Here is a 19,576-nt window from a genome sequence, read left to right as displayed (position 1 = left end):
ATGTTTCCCCTGTTAGCCCCCTTCCTTGGACCTCTGCTAAGTCTACTATTTCTGCTTACCGTAGGACCTTGTGTTATTAACAGAATTTTGCGGTTTGTCAGGGAAAGGTTTGACACCATACAGCACATGGTCCTCATAGCCCAATAACAACCTGTAAACGCTGAAACGGAATCAGACTTATAAGACCCAAGATTGGCTCTAGAGGTACTTGAGAAAGGGAGGAATGAAAGAGACCAATGAAATCTACAGGCAGGCAGCCCGGGCGGCGCCTTGAGCCTAGTTAGAAGTTGACCCTACAGGCAGACAGCCCGGCGGCGCCTTGAGCCTAGTTAAAAGTTGATGCCGGACCTAACCGATAATGTTATCTATAGATTTCAGATGTTGTATAGACAAGCAATGTGAAAGTCCCTGTCTTGTTCTTTTTCTGTTCTAATTACTAGTGCTTGCCATATATCTCTCAACTTCCTGAGCCCAGTATAAACATATCCCACCATATGTCTCCCCTCCATATATCCCTCAACTTCCTGGGCTCATCCCACCATATGTCTCCCTACCATATATCTTTCAATTCAAAGACTACCATATATCTCAACTTTAGAAGGACACCACCTGGAAAATCCCTGATAAGAAAACAGCCGTTTGTGAGAGCACGGGAACCAATAAAAAAACTGCTAAATGTATAAACTTAAAATGTTAACCAATTGTAATGCTGTAACCTAGAGAATTCCCTCGTTCCTCTGCAACTTTACAAGTCCTGTTTACATTAGGCTATAAAAGGCAAGCGCACGCATTGTTCTGGGCCCTCCTGTATGTTGTGGAACGGAGGGACCAAGTTCGAACTTGCATTAAAGATCCTTGCCGCTTGGCTTTGACTCTGGACTCTGGTGGTCTTTTTTTCGGGGAACAAACGGTCTGGGCATAACACCCCTTCTCCCTCATTGTGCTTAAGCCACATCAGCCTCATTGCTACTCCATAGCAATAAAAAACGTGAATCAGGATCACAATGAAGTACCATTTTAACCCACCAGACTGGCAACAATAAAGGCATCCCAAAATACCAACTACTAGTAGGATTAAAAGGATGAAGATACTACATACTGTTCGCACAAGAGTGAATTAGTACAATCACTAAAAACAATTTGACATAACAATTCTATTCCTAAGCATATACTCTAGAGAAACTCTTGAGCTTATGCAGTAGGGAGACATAGCCACAAATGTTCCTAGTAGCGTTGTGTCAATAGTCAAAAAACAAACAAACAAAAAAACCTGGAGTAACACAAATGTCCATCAATAGGGGAATGGATACACAAATTGTGCTATATTTACATAATGAAATATTGTACAATAAGAATAAAGAATGAAACAACAGCCAAACCAACCACAATAAATCTCAGACAGAGGTGAAGGAAGAAAGCAAGTCCTAGGATATCCCTTACAATAATGCTTTATAATGTTCGAAAAATAAGCAAAACAAACTACGTTTTTAGGCACAAATGCATGTGTGAGAGATTGAAAGAATGCATGCACATAATAGAACTATTAAAAAAATATGTAAAACCACAAAAAGAGTTTTAAACAAAACAGTCAGAATGGTGGGTCCTTCAGCAGAATGGGAGGGGAACTGGATAGAAGAAAATCACATAAGTTGATGCAAGTTATGGTAATATCTTAATTCTTGGGTGAAGTTATTGGTTCATGGGTTTCATTATATCCTCATGCTTTTAATGTTTTAATTACTTATTAATACATTAATGTTACATATATATATATGTAGAGACGGAGTCTCACTCTGTCACCCAGGCTGGAATGCAGTGGCATGATCTCGGCTCACTGCAAGTTCTGCCTCCTGGGTTCACACCATTCTCCTGCCTCAGACTCCCAAGTAGCTGGGACTACAGGCACCCGACACCACGCCTGACTAATTTGAGATAGGGATTTCACCATGTTAGCCAGAATGGTCTTGATCTCCCGACCTCGTGATCCGCCCACCTCGGCCTGCCAAAGTGCTGGGATTACAGGTGTGAGCCACCGCATCCAGCCTATTCTTTTATATATATATAATGGTTATATTTTGAAATGATAGTAAAAATTCAAAATCAGAAGAATATATAAATGTACTAAGAAGTCTTTCAAAAACAAAGCAGGTTAAGGAGAATAAGTGGAACTAAGTGTTGGGGGAGGTTGCTATATTATATAAACGCTCAAAAAAGGTCTGTTTGGTAAGGTAACATTCAGAGACCAGAAGGAGTAATAGACTAAGCCATTCAGATATCTAGGGTATGAATGTTCCAGACAAAAGGATCAGAAGGTATGAAGGCTCTAAGGCAGAAACCCAAGGGAAGTGTAGCAGGTGTGGCTGCAACAAAGTGAGCAAGAGGAAGATCAGAGGACAAAGGCAATGAGGGAGCAGAAGGCCTGAGGATAGAGGATCTCATAAGTCTCTATAATTAATGCATTTATTCTGAATTAGATGGGAAGTGACTGGAGGAAAAATGACTACTGTTACCATCTATAGAATACGAAAATGTCTATCGTATTATTAGAATATTTTATTTCATGGATAGAGTTGCACTGGTTTAAGATTGTAAGGAAGTCAACCCAGAGACTCAGTCTTATTTGCCTCTATCTAAAATCTCTACAGAAAGATTTCGTGTTTATGTAAATGTTGATTCAAATGACTTTTAAAACATTTTTTCTGGGTTACATAGGGTACTGACGAGATGCACAAAAGTTAAAAGGGTCTGCACCAAAGTTTCATAGTGTTTATCTCAGATTGCTCCAGAAATTCATTGACTCCTAAAAGTGACAGAGTAGTTTTGCTGAAGACTATTCTAAGAACTGTACTTAATCATTTCCCTGAATTTATTAATTCCATAAATCACAGCTAGAAATTGTTGAAGTGTACAGTCTTAAGTAAGATATGGAATAATATGACACTTTTTTCTTATAGCCATGAAACCAAATCACAAACTCAATATAGGAAAAGCACTTTTTGGGGAGATTTGTTCATCTAAATGGAAGCACAAAACTGGCAGTTACCAAATTCCAGAAAGTCCTAAGTTCAAAACACTCATTTGAAGAAAAAGTTTTATTTTATTTAATTTTATTGACAAGGTCTTGGTCTGTTGCATGGACAGGAATGCAGCGGCATTGTGTCCGGAGTTGATTTTGGAAGAGTGATGCCTTTTGTCCTCACTTCTCATCATATGAATAGGAAGGATATCATTTCTGAGGCTCCCCACATCCTAGCTTTGGGAATAGCTTTTGTTAGGCCTGCTTGCATGAGGAAGGATCCTAAAATTCCAAATAGTCTCTGCCCCCAGTGGGGCTTTGGGCAAAAATTATGTCTTTCTGATTGGTGACCCCGGGTACCTAAAGAAAGGAACAGAGTCCTGAAATTTATACTAGAAATAATTCTTATAGGAGAAACTAAAAAAGCACCAGAGACAGGGAGTGGTTTTTAGAAGTGGGACTAGCCTCAGAGAAGAGAGGTGGGAGGAAGTTTGTCTGACAGGCATTAGAACCCAGGAGGTAAGGGTCAGAATAGATAAGATAGATGGGCGAGTCATGCTTGGTCAGCGTAACTTTGAGAACTCTGCTCATGGCTACAGGGTCAACGAACTTTTTGTTGGGACCCTGGAGCTGAATGGCTTTCCTCTCTGTCCACCCTTGGCTCAGCCCTTAAGTACAGGAAAAGCCAGAAGCTGGTTCTAGGCAAACCAACACTCCAAGCTCCAAACAGTCGGGGGTTATTAGAGAGCCTTTTCCCAGAAAGCCTGACACCCATGTCTTTAGTCCAGTGGCCGCTCTAGTCGCTTTTAACTGGCCGACAGGTGCCCGGTGTTTAGCCCCCAAATTATAAGGAAAAACAGAACAGAACAGCAAGCAAAAGGGGTCCGATGGTACTCACTGCTTGGCAATATCCCAGACAAGCTTCCAAGATGTATCTGGAGTTGGTTCCTTCCAGTGGGTTCATGGTCTCACTGACTTCAAGAATGAAGTCGTGGACCTTTGCGGTGTTAACAGCTCTTAAACTTGGCACAAACTCCAAGAGTGAGCAGCAGTAAGATTTATTGTCAAGAGTGAAAGAACAAAGCTTCCACAGCGTGGAAAGGGACCGAAGAAGGTTGCCACTGCTGGCTGGGTGGCCAGCTTTCATTCCCTCATTTGTCCCCGCCCATGTCCTGCTGATTGGTCCATAATACAGAGTGCTGATTGGTCCATTTTACAGGGTGCTGATTGGTCCATTTTACAGGGTGCTGATTGGTCCATTTTACAGAGTGCTGATTGGTCCATTTTAGAGGGTGCATTTTACAAAACTTTAGCTAGCTACAGAGTGCTGATTGGTGCGTTTTTACAGCACTGATTGGTGCATTTTACAAAACTCTGGTGAGAAAAGTTTCCCAAGTCCCCACTCAACCCAGGAAGTTCAGCTGGCTTCACCTCTCAGCATGATCACGGATCACTTCAGCCTCAACCTCCCAGGCTCAAGTGCTCCTCCCACCTCAGCCTCCCAAGCACCTGAGACTATAGGCATATGCCACCACATGCAGCTAATTTTTTAATTTTTTGTAGAGAAGGGGTTCTCACTATGTTGCCCAGGTTGAAATAAAAATGTTTCAAAGAACTGAATTCCTGGAAATAGCCTACAATGGCAAGAACTGAAATAATTCAAGAAACCTGGGTTATACTGCAGAGCTTATTGTTTACAAGTGTACAACATTAGGAATTCAGTATCTAAGTTTGGAATCAATTATTTCTAAAGTTCGTTCCAGGAGTACTTTACTAAGTTTTTAAAATTCTGAACCTATAGTCAAATGAGAAATGTGACTCAATTTGGGCCAGATTTTAGAAAAGAATCAGATACACAGATTTAATGGCATTTAGGATACCGAAATTAGCAATTCTTTACAGTTTCTTCGAGGTACAGATACTCCCAAAATTAAGGGTGCCTAAGAATTGCCCCAAAAGTTTGTTAAAAAAAAAAAGATTCCTGAGCCCCACTTCAAGATAGTCTAATTTTACAGATGTGGGATAGAACTTAGGAATCTACCTTGTAAACTAACTTCCCAGATAATACTTATATAAGTAGCCAACCACACTACACTGAGAGAAATTGCCCATATTTTAATTTAACTGGAAAGGCAATTATGACAGTTTAAGGATTACTTTAAATAATCTCAATCTGCAACTGTGGATTTAACAACTGTTAAATTTTAAAAGGGGGGGAAGAAAAGAAAAAAGCTGTTAAGTGATCTGAGTTTTGCTTTTACAATCTGATGGAAACAAATCTAGGAAAGAGAAATAGAAAGCAAGAGAATTATTTGAATAGTTTAGCACTTATGGATCTCCTGCCAAGATTTTGAATGAATTGATTCCATAAAGAAGTGATGTATACAGATAGCAGCTGGGTGCTACTGTTAAATTTAACAGCATAGTTATGGGACACAGCAGCTTTCAAAATAATCAAGTAGACAGCCTCGTCACTTCTTTGACTGTATAACTCTGGCTTTAAAAAATGGTTTCACCAATCATGTTAAAGCTTTGTGTTCCTCATTGATTTTATATACTCAAGGCCCAAATTCTGCTTAGAGTTTTAAATCTCTAACCTTTGTAACTATTACGAGCTTTCTTAATCATTTATATGGTCATACTGACTTGCTTTACAACTATAATTTGTTTTTTATGCCATTACTTTGTTTGTTCTTGGCAGAGTGAAGCAGCTACCTCACCTCCACCAGTATCAATGGCCAGTGCAGCTATTACATTTTGAAATTGCTGGCCAGACAGTAGTTATGAGAGTTGTACTAAAACACAGCCTCAGAATCCAAGAGTTTAATATACTATCATGAGTTTCAGATATCTAGGTACGAAGGTATTAAGATGAGCAATGAACATAAATTCTACTTAGTCTTTAAATCAATATTTACCATAAAATGTGACAGGACTTTAAATAATACTGAAGAAGTGAACAACTTCATTAAATACCAAATTACCTAACTATTTTTATCCAATATTTTACTTGCACATAAATACTTTAGCAATAAAGTTTACTGCTGTGAAGAATTACTGAGGATAGAAACTAAAGATAAGGCTTCATAGGCAGATGACATAAATGCAAAATATTGATTTTAATGTCAAGATTTTCTTAATGTCAAAATGTCAAATTTTATTCAGGCTTCCCTATCTGTAGAATGCAAAAAAAAAAAAAAAAAAAAAAAAAAAAACGTTTGTAATTAAGATCTGACTTTAGACAAGGGCAAAGGGCAAAACAAGACGACCAAACAGAACCCTCCAGTAATCATGCCCCGTGCAGGAACACCAAATTAAACAACTATCAACACAAGAAAACACTATTATAAGAACAAAAAAATCAGGTGTGCAATCACAGTATCTAACTTTAATAACAAAGGAGAGGCATTTAAAAGGGTAAGAAGGATAACCTACGTAACCTTGCATTATCTACCACATCCCTCCCCCAAACCCAGGCGGCATAGCACTGATAATCTATGTATTTGGAAAAGGGAGAGTGAAGTGAGTGTGGGATACTGCACTGGTACTCAGTGCTGCCCTATCACAATGGAATACAACACTAGGCAGAATTCTGCCAGTGCTCATAGAGGAGGCATACAGATCATCCCTGGGCCAGAGGGAAGGCCTCTATCATTAGAAAGAGAAAGCCAAGTCTCAGCCTACTTCAACATCTGCGGAATAAAGTGGCCTGGGCCTCTAATAAATTTGAGGAGCAGTTGGGCCAGAGCAACTATAGTACTTGCGCAAGCCCCAGTGCTGCACCGGCATCAGAGACAGGGCTTGGAGTGCAATCCAGAATGACGCTGGCTCCAGTGATGACCTCTCCCCCAACTCCAGGCAATGCAATGCAGAGACTCTTTCCACTTGTGGGAAAGAGGGGAAAGAATACAGAAGACTTTGTCTTGCAAATGAATACAAGCTCAGCCACAGTAAAACACAAAAACCCAAACACAAGTGGAATCCTAAAGCCTTCAATTGCAGGTCTTTGCTCTTGAATGGTGTTTCTTGACCCATCCAGGGCCAGAAGGGAATCCACAACTCTGGTGGGATAAACTGACTCCTAGCAGAACTCACCACTTGGTAAGTGGCCTCCAGCCTTGAATAAACACATCAGTAGCAGCCACATGGTGTTGGCCATGGGCCTTGGGTGACCCCTGGTGGAAGCTGCACTGATCTGGGAGGCCTCTGGCTTTCATGGTGTTCTAATGCAGTCAACTGTGCCGAGCACAGGAGTGCAGGTATCACCCCTCACCCAACTAAAGGCAGCCAAGCATAAAGACCCTTCCACTTGGGGGAAAGAGTGGGAAGAGCAAGAGACTCTGCCTGGGAACACAGGGAATTCTGCCTTACCTTGCCTAACTCCACCAAGGCTATATATCTAGGCGTCTGTAGGGGTCACAGCATACCTGGGTTAGGGCACCTGGTAATGCTAAAATGGCTGTAGTAGCTACAGGCTTTGGTAACAACACTCCATTATATTTGAAATCTTCAAAGCCCACTCAAGAAGGACAGGTACAAAAGAGGCCATAACACAAAGATGGAAATAAATATCTAACACTTCAATGCCCAGACAATGATGAATGTCCATAAGCATCAGGAACAACTAGGAAAACATGACCTCAACAAACAGCCTAAATAGGGCACTGGTGACCAATCCTGGAGTGATGAAGACATGTGACCTCAGGCAAGAAATTCAAAACAGCTGTCTTCATGAAGCTCAACAAACTTCAGGATAACACAGAAAAGGAATTCTCTATCAGACAACTTTAAGAAAGAGATTCAAATAATTTTTAAAATAAATAAAACAGAATTCCTGGCTAAAAAAATTCAGTTGACAAATTGAAAAATACATCAGTGTCTAAACAGCGGAACTGATCAAGCAGAAGAAGAATTGGTGAGCTTGAAAAGAAGCTATATGAAAATACACAGAGAAATTGAAGAGTACACAAAAACATGGAAAGATATCTTATGTGCATGGCTTGAAATAATTAATATTGTAAAAATGACCATATCACCCAAATTCAGTGCAATCCCTACCAAAATATCAAGGACATTCTTCACAGAAATAGAAAAAAAAATCCTAACATTTATATGGAACCATAAAAGATCCAGAATACCTAAAGCAATCATGAGCAAAAAGAACAAAACTAGAGGAATCATACTTCCTGACTCCAAATTATACTAGAAACCTATAGCAGCCAAAATAGCATAGTAGGGGCGTAAAAACAGACACATAGAGCAATGAAAGACAGCAAGGAATCCAGTTATAAATCCACACATTTACAACCAACTCACCTTCAATAAGTGCCAACACGTTGAGGAAAGAACTACAAATGGTACTGGGAAAATGGGATATCCTTATGCAGAAGAATTAAACTAGACGGCTGTCTCTCACCATATATAAAAATCAAATCAAAATGGATTAAAGACTTAAATATAATACCTGAAACTGTGAAACTACTAGAAGAAAACACTGGGGAAATGCTTCAGGGCACCAATCTGGACAAAGATTTCTTGAAGAAGACTTCAAAAGCACAAGAAACCAAAGCAAAAATGGACAAATGGGATCATGTCAAGCTTAAAAGCTTCTGTCAGCAAAGAAAACAATCAACAAAGAGACAATCTGAAGAACAGGGGAAAATACACGCACACTATTCAACTGACAAGAGATTAGTAACAAGAATATATAAGCAATTCAAACAATTCAATAGCAAAGTAACAAATAATCGGATTAAAAAACAGGCAAAAGATCTCAACAGACATTTCTCAAAATAAGACATACACATGACCAACAGGTAGAGAAAAAAATCCTCAACATCACTACTCATCAGAGAAATGCAAATCAAAACCACAGTGAGATATCATCTCACCCCAGTTAAAAGAGCTTTTATCAAAAAGACAAAAAAATAATGGATGCTGGGGAGGATGTAGAGAAAGGGGAATCTTCATACACAGTTGGAAGGTAAATTAGTAAGCTACTATGGAAACAATATGGATGTTCCTTAAAAAACCAAAAATAGAAATACTATATTGTCCAGTGCCAAGACCAGCTTGGTAATGGAGACCCTAACCCAGCGGCGCTAGAGGAATTAAAGACACACACACAGAAATACAGTGTGTAGAGTGGGAAATCAGGGGTCTCACAGCCTTCAGAGCTGAGAGCTTTGAACAGAGATTTACTCACATATTTACTGACAGCAAGCCAGTGATAAGCCTTGTTTCTACAGATTATAGATTAACTAAAAGTATTTCTTAGGGGAAAAAAAGGGATGAGCCGAAATAAAGGGATGGGCCCTGGTTAGTTATCTGCAACAGGAACATGTCCTTAAGGCACAGATCACTCATGCTATTGTGACTTAGGAATGCCTTTAAGCGGTTTCCCACCTTGGGTGGGCCAGGTGTTCCTTGCCCTCATTCCGGTAAACCCGCAACCTTCAGCGTGGGTGTCATGGCCGTCATGAACATGTCACAGTACTGCAGAGATTTTGTTTATGGCCAGTTTTGGGGCCAGTTTATGGCCAGATTTGGGGGCCTGTTCCCATAAGTCCAGCAATCTCACTGCTGGGTATATATCCAAAAGAAAAGAAATCAGTATATTGGAAAGGTATGTGCACTCCTGTGTTTATTATGGCAGTATTCACAATAGTCAAGATATGGAATTGACCTAAGTGCCATCAACAGATGAATGGATAAAGAAAAAATATGGTACAAATAAACAACGGAATATTATTTCACCATAACAAAGAATAAAATCTTGTCATTTGCAAAACATGGATAGTACTGGAAGACATTATATTAAGTGAAATAAGCCAGGTACAGAAAGACAAATACTGCATATTCTCACTCATACCTGGGAGCTAAAAAAGTTGATCTCATGGAGATAGAGAGTAGAATAACAGTTACCAGAGATTGGGTAGGGTATGTATAGGGGTTGGGAGGGAGAGTAGGATATAAAGGGGGTTGGGTACAAAAATACAGTTATATAGTAGTAATAAGACCTAGAGTTTGGTGGCACAGCAGGGAAACTATAGTTAATAATAATTTATTGTATATTACAAAATAACTACAGAAGTGGATTTGGAATGTTCTCAATGCAAAAAAGTGACAAATGTTTGAGGTAACGGATATTGCAATTCCCTGATTTGATCATTACACAGTGTATGCTTTTATCAAATATCATATGTACCCCATAAATATGTACAACTATGTAGTCATAAAAAATACAAAACAAGAAAAGAATATTTTGCCAATTACTTTTGCGAAGCAAGAGATCTTTTTTCTTTCCCCATATAAGGTTATGGGGTAAGTGAAACCTTTATGGAGAAAAGCGACTGAATCTCATAACACAAGTTATTTACCCTTGCTCTATGAGTGTGTCATACAGGCATGAACCAGTATTCAGTAACACATTTAAGTTCCAGTTTAGGAACTTTCTAAAGATATGATCTTGGGAAAAATAAAAATCTCCCTGGGCCTCAATATCATCAAGTATAGAATGAGTTTGACGGTAACCTCTCTTATTCTGAGAGTTAAGTGAGGTAATTCATATAAAATGCTTACCACAAAATCTATTACAGGGAGCACAAGAAGTATAAAAATCATTATCATCATCATTATCATCATCATAAACAAAGGTTAAAAGGATAACACCACATATACACTAAAAACTAACGAACTGTATATGGGAAAAGATAAAATCACAATTTTAAAAGAGGTTTAAGTAAAGATATCTGATTGGCATAGTTTGGTTTGTAATACATGATGGCTGGGTCAGTAATGGTATTTCATGTAATTCTAGCAATATAAAAATTATAGCACTGTTCTTAGACTTAAAGAGATTCCTTTTAAGGTTCCCATTTTAAAAAACAATTTTCAAAAGCATGTTTTTCTCCTCTCTGCTAATCTCATGGCCAGAGCTATGTTTTTCCCCCACCAAACATCCTATTTTTCTCCTTCATTCCTAGACCATAATTTTCGCACAGCTTCTAACTTTTCCATATTTCTACTTTTGAAACTAGGAGAAGCCTCTGATTGAAACATTCCATATAAACCAGGGCAGGCAGCTCTGTTATGTAAAAACTTAAAGGACCAAGAACTGTATAGTCATTAAAGAGGTTAGAAATATGTTTATTAGTCTATCAACTTGCATGTTGCTTATTCCTTCCATTCCCTCATTTCTTCTTTTTTTCAAAGGGAAATGTCAACACTGACCTACAGAAACAAATTTTAAAATGCTGATAGATGCCTTTAAAATGCACTATTGGATGCTAAATCAGAGAAATGCCATGACAAAATAAGGGACATTGAAAAATACCTCTTGCAGCCATTTTCCAAACATGGTATTTTAATCCATGAAAGCCCTAATACATATGGTAATTATGGGCAAGATATTTTGCTAAACTGAAGAAATAATTCCAAATTCTTCAAGGTGAATAATTAAGGAACATTCCTTTCTCTGGTGTCTGTCTGTTTAACAAGGTTCATTTTACAGCTGAAAGTTGCAGAGATTACTAGAAAATACCCTTCTCTCTGCAGCATGTGGAAAGATTATTCCACAGCAATCTTTATAATTCTGCAAAACTATCATACTGTGGTAGTCTACTGTGGTCTTTGTTCTACAAGCAGCCAATTCTACCATGAAACAAAAATCCTTTCTACCTTAATTATTTAAGAAATTTGCGGCTGGGCGCGGTGGCTCAAGCCTGTAATCCCAGCACTTTGGGAGGCCGAGACGGGCGGATCACGAGGTCAGGAGATGGAGATCATCCTGGCTAATACGGTGAAACCCCGTCTCTACTAAAAAATACAAAAAACTAGCCAGGCGAGGTGGTGGACGCCTGTAGTCCCAGCTACTCCGGAGGCTGAGGCAGGAGAATGGCGTAAACCCGCCACTGCACTCCAGCCTGGGCGATAGAGCGAGACTCCGTCTCAAAAAAAAAAGAAATTTGCTTACCAGAACATTTTCCAATTTAAATGGACATTTCTTGGGTACTTAATGTCTTCAATTGCTGGAGTATATCAAAATCTTCAAATTTAAGACAAGTATTTATAGGCTATTTATATTGACATTACATATTAGATACTGATACTAAACTTTGAATTTATTTTTAAAAGTAATAAAATGCCAACTAAAACTTTTTGGTAACTAAAAATGGTTTTTGTAATTGAAAAAAAAAACTTCATTACATGGAATTGTTAGAATGAAAATCAAATTTCACATTTGATATTTAAATTTACAAACTGATTTATCGAATTTACAATTTATAATTGATTTATAATAGATATTCCTTGTAGCCAAATTCTGTTCTACCCTACCTGTGCCAGAAATACCAAATTTACCCCACTATCCTTGCTTGCTTTTTTTCTTTATCAGTAGAATCCTCAATGTTTTACTAGCTACATAGCTACCTAGTGAAGAGACTAGAATAGATTACTGTGTTTGCCTCAGGAATTAACAGAGATGGAAAAATTTTAAATTAAGATTTTATTGTATCTCGATTTCATTCAAATCATTAAATTAGTTAGGATATTTTCAAAGGTAAAGTTGGCCCATATTTTTCTGACTTTTGTTCAAAAATAACAAATTTTACACCATTTCTAGGCAACATGCTGCAAGTGTTCTTAGCCTAGAGAATGTGCCATCACTGAACCGTTATTAACAAATGCAAACATCTAAAGGAAAAATAAGAATTTAAAAGAAAAAGATAAAACAGTTAAATAAAACCATGATATTACTGAATAAAAGAAACCTCCTAGAGTTACAGATGTTTTCAAAATCTAATTTCCACTAAAAGAGAAAAAGAAATTTCTACATTAAAGTTAATTTTCTATGGTCTTTAAATGATGATGATGATAAAATTTTGTATTAACTTTCTTCTGTTTATTGGATTTTTGATAGATAAGATACATTAGAATTAAAATATATCCTTAGAAAGAACTTCTTGGTAAAATCCACATCCCATTAAAAAATAGTCATGTGTACCCATGTCCACAACCACGCATTCACTCCCTCCCATGAATAATATAGGATTTCCTGTTGGGAGGCCAGTATAGTAGAACTGAATTTCAATGACACATCAAGGTTTTCAGAAGCCTCCTTTTTAAAAACACATAAGGAGGCTGAGGCGGGCGGATCACAAGATCAGGAGATTGAGACCATCCTGGCTAACAAGGTGAAACCCCGTCTCTACTAAAAACACAAAAAGTTAGCCTGGTGAAGTGGCAGGCATCTGTAGTCTCAGCTATTCGGAAGGCTGAGGCAGGAGAATGGTGTGAACTTGGCAGGCAGAGCTTGCCGTGAGCCAAGATCGTGCCACTGCACTCCAGCCTGGGCGACAGAGCGAGACTCCATCTCAAAAACAAAAAAACAAAAAAAAACCCAAATAAACCTTATAATAATTCTACATTTTTTACACACACAATTGTATAACAATTTGACTTTGAATTCAAAAATATGGAAATACTTTTATAGTTGCTACGTATTAAATTATAAACAAAGTTATTTGGCTTGTAAACATTCAAATGTGTGTTAATATGTAATTATATTTATATTCTGCCTGGAAACATAGCTCTTCTGTTTGAAGAACTTCCTGTAACGATCTTATACAGTAAGTTTGCTGGCAATAAATTGTTTTATTTAAGAAAGATTTTTTTTTTTTGAGTTGGAGTCTCGCTCTGTTGCCCAGGCTGGAGTGTAGTGGCGTGATCTTGGCTCACTGCAACCTCTGCCTACTGGGTTCAAGCGATTCTCCTGCCACAGCCTCCTGAGTAGCTGCAATTACAGGCACACGCCACCACACCCAGCTAATTTTTTATATTTTTGGTAGAGATGGGGTTTCACCATGTTGGCCAGGATGGTCTTGAACTCCTGACATCAAGTGATCTGCCCACCTTGCCCTCCCAAAGTGCTGGGATTACAGGCGTGAGCCACCACGCCCAGCCAAGAAAGACTTTATTTCATTTTGAAAGATATTTTGCTGAGTTAGAATTTGTGGTTTCTAGTTTTTTCATTGAGCACTTTAAAGTTACCACGATTCCATTATCTTCTGACTTGAATGGCTTCTGAGGAAAAGGCTGCTCTAGTATTTGTTTCTTTGTATGTGGTGTGTGTTTCTCCCACAACACTTTCTCTACCCTGCTGCTAGCTTCAGTATTTCAGTCTTTTTCAGTTTTAGTATTTTATGCCTATGTGTGTTTGTTGTTTAAGAGAGGGTGAGGTGGTGGAAATTTATCCAGCATGGCGTCCTTTAAGCTTTGTGGATTTGTGAATACTAATTACACAATGGTTAGATTGTTTGATTTTGTCTCACAATTCATGGATGCTTTGTTCTATTTTTTTTTTTTTTCTCCATTTTTTTCTCCTTATGTTTCAGTTTGGGTAACTTCTATTGCTCTATCTTCAATTTCACTGATTCTTTCCTTGGCTATATCAAGTCTATAAACTTGTTGAAGACAGTCTGCATCTCTGTTACTGTGCTTTTTATTTCTAGCACTTTCATTTTATTCATTCTTATAGTTTCCATATCTCTGCTAAAATTAAACATCTAATCTTGCATATCATGCTTTTTCATCAAACTTTTTTTATTTTATTTTATTTTTTTGAGAGGGAGTCTCACTCTGTGACTCAGGCTGGAGTGCAGTGGCACGATCTTGGCTCACTGTAACCTCTGCCTCCCGGGTTCAAGCAATTCTCCTGCCTCACCTTCCTGAGTAGCTGTAACTACAGGCACATGCTACCACACCCGGCTAATTTTTTGTATTTTTAGTAGAGGCGGGATTTCACCGTGTTAGCCAGGATGGTCTCGATCTCCTGACCTCGTGATCTGCCCGCCTTGGCCTCCCAAAGTGTTGGGATTACAGGTGTGAGTCACTGCACCTGGCCTCATCAGAACTATTAACATAAAAATTGTAATTATTTTAAATTTTCTGTTAGGTAGTTCCAACATCTGTGTCTTATCTTTTTCTGGTTCTCTGGATTGTTCTGTCTCTTGGAGTGGTACCTTTTCTTGCATTTTCATATACTTTGTAATGTTTTCTTGGAAACTGAAATTTCGTCTAGAGCAGTAAAGACTAAGGAACTTTTAAAGTTTACAAATGCTTGTAACTTTCTTTCTGATAGGCCTTTAGGGATTTGTGTTAAATGAGGAGTTGGGCTGGATTTGAGGGTGATTTTTGCAGTACAGGTTTCAAACTCCTCTGAAGATACCTTTTATATAAAATGGGGGTCTACAGATTCCTTTTATTTAGGGTAGGGGCAGTTTTATGGATCCCTCCCCACAAAATAGCTGTGTATCTCTCCCTCAGGTTTCTGTCACAGACACAAAAAAACTCCTGAATACTCTCATCAGGTAAGAGACCATGGAGAAAAAGCCCGTACGGGGGTAAGAACACCTATATCAGTTGCCCTCATACACTAGCAGCCTACATTTGGCCTTGACCAATTTATTAACTATTCTAGCTGAATTCTTAACAGTGCCTGGGTGCATATGCCCAGGTAAGCAAATGTTTGTGTTGTGTCACTTCTTTTTAGGCAACTGCAGCATCTCCTTAGATTTCATCGAGTTTTTGCCCTGCAATTTCATCTCTGAGAGGTTCAAAGAAAGTTAAAAATTTGCAGTTTGTCTGGCTTCTATTGTTGAAAGAATAGAAACAATGCTCTTTCAAGCTCTCTACATCATTGAGGTTTGCTTATTATTGACTACAACAGCCTTCCTTCTTTCACTCCAAGTATGGTCACCAGCAAGTAAAGACTACTAACATTCCAATGTATGAAATCCAGTGAAAGAAGTATCATTTTTGTCTCAGTGTCTGAGTCTGCTGGTGCCATATGCTGCTTAATTCGAGAGATAAAAGTACTGTGACTGGCCAGTTTTGGTACAAGAGGAGGAGGGACATGAAGGAGATGAAGAGAATAGCATTGTCATAAAGGGACCTATTATTTACTAAGTGCTATTTTAACTGTTTTATTTATCTGGGGAGACAAAAGTTAATATACATAACACATAGAAGATATTGTGCTATCTGGGTAAAGATATATATTAATCATAATAGGTTAGAGCTTTAGTTATTTAAAAATTTATTGTTTAGTTTTCATTTTCTGAAACAAAAGTATGTTTTAACCAAACAAAAAGCTGTATAAACTACAATTACTTTTTTAATTTTAAAGAAGCAAAATTTCAAACATTGCTAAATCTGAAGTTATAAGAGAAATATAATTTCTGCTTTAAAGATTTCTTCAGAAGAACTTAATTTAGCTTAATTTTAAAGTGTTTCTCATTTACTCAAACTGTCTTGATTGCAGAAATTTGTACAAACATAATACAAATGATCTAATTCATGCAAAGTTTTTCTTCAGCAATGAAATGAAAAGTACATGTATTTATTCAGATATAAATTTACAAGATACATACTTAGTAGAACACATGTTTCTATTTTACCACTTATGCGGCAGTGGGACTTTTTCTACACATTTCTCTCCCCACTAAACTGAATTCCTTCAAAACAGGGACTATTTTTATTCACCTTTACATTCCAAAACCTATTCTAATATTATATTAGAGGCAAATAATGTTGGATAGCTGAGATAAATAAAAGTAAAAAATACCAGAGGATCAATACAAATACTTCAGGAGAGGATAAGCTTTGGACTGGGTATTGAATGAAGAATTTAAACAAGCAAAAGCAGTGGCAAGAGTAATTCTAGAAAATATATAAAGAAATCTTGAAATGCCCATAGCCAAAAATGCTAATAGCAAAAATATTTAACCATTTTTTTGAATCAACTCAAATGATATTTATAGTTGCTTTAAATGGAAAATACATCTTTAAAACAAAAGCAATATTCATTAATAGAAAGTACTAAGGATATTAAGGGTACAATCCATAAACAGGTACTGGCACACCACCCCCCAACAAAAAAAGAAAACGAAAAGATAAAGAAAAATACATGCTCTACCCTTGAATAACTCAGAATCCTATAAGAGAGTACAGAAAAAACATACTTCAGTTTCTTCCAACATCAATAGTAACAATTTCTGCCTGAATCTTGTATTCACATTAGATTACCTACATTTTGCCTTTAACTTTTATTGGTAGAGACATAGATCTGGTCAGTGCCAAACTTCCTAAATTAATCACCTATATTCATTGGCATCACTTTTTCACCCACTTTCCCTCCCAAACTATTGCAATTAGATTTCTATCCTCCAACATTCTACAGAGATGATTCTAGAAAAGATTTTGAAATACTGAATAATGCCCAATTCTTTATAACTTAGCCTTCCTCTTCCACTCCCTGAACAACCAGCATCACCCCTTTCCATCACCTGAAGACTGTCTTTTAAAGTTCTTCTGCTTGTCTTGTTTTCTGAACGCAGATCACTCTTGCTAAAATTCTTTCAAAGATTTTCCCATCTCCAAATATGTGTTAATTATAGATATTCCCCAGGATTCTACCTTCAGGCATCTTTCTTTTCTGCTTCTTCCTCCTTACCAATCAATCTCTAATTCCCACAGCTTCCTCTCTCACAGATGTACTGCTTTTTTGTCAAATCTTTTTTTTATCATATCTACATCTGAAGCCTCCCTACGTTTATTTATGTTCCTACTAGACATTTCCAAATAGATATTTTATGGCAATTCAAATAAATGTTATTGCATGGGCAATTCAAATTAATATATCAAATTTATCTCTCCCCCTCCTCACCATCAAAAACAAAACCCAAAGTCTCTTGCTTTTGACTTTCACATTTTGGTTAATGTAACATCCCTAGAGTAATTATAACAGTGAAAAAGGTGAGGAAAAGACTGTATTAGCTGATGTGGTTGAGAACGCTATGTGGTGTGTATACTGCAGCAGGTTACAAAAAGAAAAAACCTCCTAATTACTGACATACAGCATCTGTACATAAGTATCACCATCAATTTGCAGTAGATAGACACAACTTGTGGTCACTGCCTTGAATGTATGTACTCATTTTCGGCCTCCATATTTGTACAAAATTGGCTATACAACTTTGGCATTAGCCTGTCCTTAAAAGCCCAAATCATCAAATACCTGATGCAATATCTGTTCATATATCCCTGAACGTGTGCATGATAAATAATGTTTTCTAATCTACTTCTTGTCAAGTACATTGACAGGCTTGGTGTCGAATCAAACTTTGTAGTATCTGAATATTTACTTTCAAATAAGGGCATTTTAAACGTGGCTTGGAATGAAAAAATCTCTAAATATATAAATTTTATTAGTTCAGTTGCATATACATCTTTATAATTTGAAAAATAAAATGTTACAATAATTGAGACACTATGAAACTCTTTTAAGTAAAAAATGGTAATTAAAAAAATGAGTACTCAAGTAAATAAGTAGTGAAACAGACTAACAGTTAAATACAAATAAGAAAATAAGTGTTACCAAAAAACCTTAGGAAGAATGTTATCTTCGTTTCATCCCAAAAGTATTCATAAAAATTGGAATACTAAGGCAAGACAAACTAGTAGAAATTAGATCATATTATGATAAATTTGGGATAATTTTTTGGTATATTTGAGTGAGAAAAAGTAAAATGAAGTTCGGGTTGAATCAGGACAGTCTGGGGAAATAACATTGGAGTCTATCTTCTCATGGTACTATTTCCTTAGAAACTACATAGTTAAGATAAGCGTGGAACGTTTTATCTGCCTAATTTGTCATGAAACCCTTGTTCCTTGGGACTCCACTTAGCCTGGGGAGCTGTGTGTTGGTATACAAGCACCGGACTTTTGTAGCTAACATGAAATAGAAGATTGGTGGGAAACTAAGGCTACAGCTTCTAAGTACCAAGATGACCCGCACACCGTTGGCTCTTGTTTTTGCCCAGAAGCAAAATAAGTTATGTATATAGGTAGCTGCTTGTCCTCCCTGTAAGATGAAGATGCTGAACATTCTGCATTTCTTCTCCTGTATCTCTAAGTCTGTAAGGCTGTAAGGCTGTATCTGCTCTATGTTACCCTATCACCTTCATTAGATAATTGATCCAAACTATGCTAAATCAGATTCCCCAGACCTGAATGATACTGAGACTAGCAGTTGCAGAAGCCATGTTCTGTTAATAATAGAACTTTGAAGAGAAGGCTCTTGAACTTCTATTGATAAGGTTCCCAAAGCAAATACTTTATTGGAGTCTATGAAATAACCTTTTATTCTTTTAATAACCTTTAATTATATTAACCTTATTTGCTTAAGTATTGTAAAATTTTATCTGAGTATTCAAATATATGTATTATACATCCATGAACGTATGTATTTGGGTAGAACTTGAGTTTAAACATTAAAATAGAGAGAGCTGGACAAGATGGCTGACTAGATGCAGCCAGGAAGAATCATTCCCACTGAGAGATACCAAATTATCAAGTAATCCAACAAAATTTGGGCAGATCTTTGGAAAGAAAACACTACCAAGAGTAGATGGAGAAGTGAGGCTGATGCCCAGGGTGAAGAGGGAGGAAGCTGGAATCCTATGTGCCTTAACATAATGCTCGGGGCTGTTCCTGGCCCCA

At 37.5% G+C, this 19,576-nt stretch overlaps 1 protein-coding gene across 1 annotated transcript in view; it reads right to left on the bottom strand.

Moving 5' to 3' along the window:
* The window catches only part of DYNC2H1 (dynein cytoplasmic 2 heavy chain 1), a 386,039-nt gene that overhangs the window by 136,197 nt on the left and 230,266 nt on the right, over positions 1–19,576 (bottom strand). The window lies entirely within an intron of this gene.

The sequence above is a fragment of the Trachypithecus francoisi genome, unplaced genomic scaffold (assembly GCF_009764315.1).
Source record: "Trachypithecus francoisi isolate TF-2019V2 unplaced genomic scaffold, Tfra_2.0 Lachesis_group8, whole genome shotgun sequence".
NCBI lineage: Eukaryota > Metazoa > Chordata > Mammalia > Primates > Cercopithecidae > Trachypithecus > Trachypithecus francoisi.
Note: the sequence above shows the minus strand (reverse complement) of the source record. Positions and strands in the feature narration are given on the sequence as shown.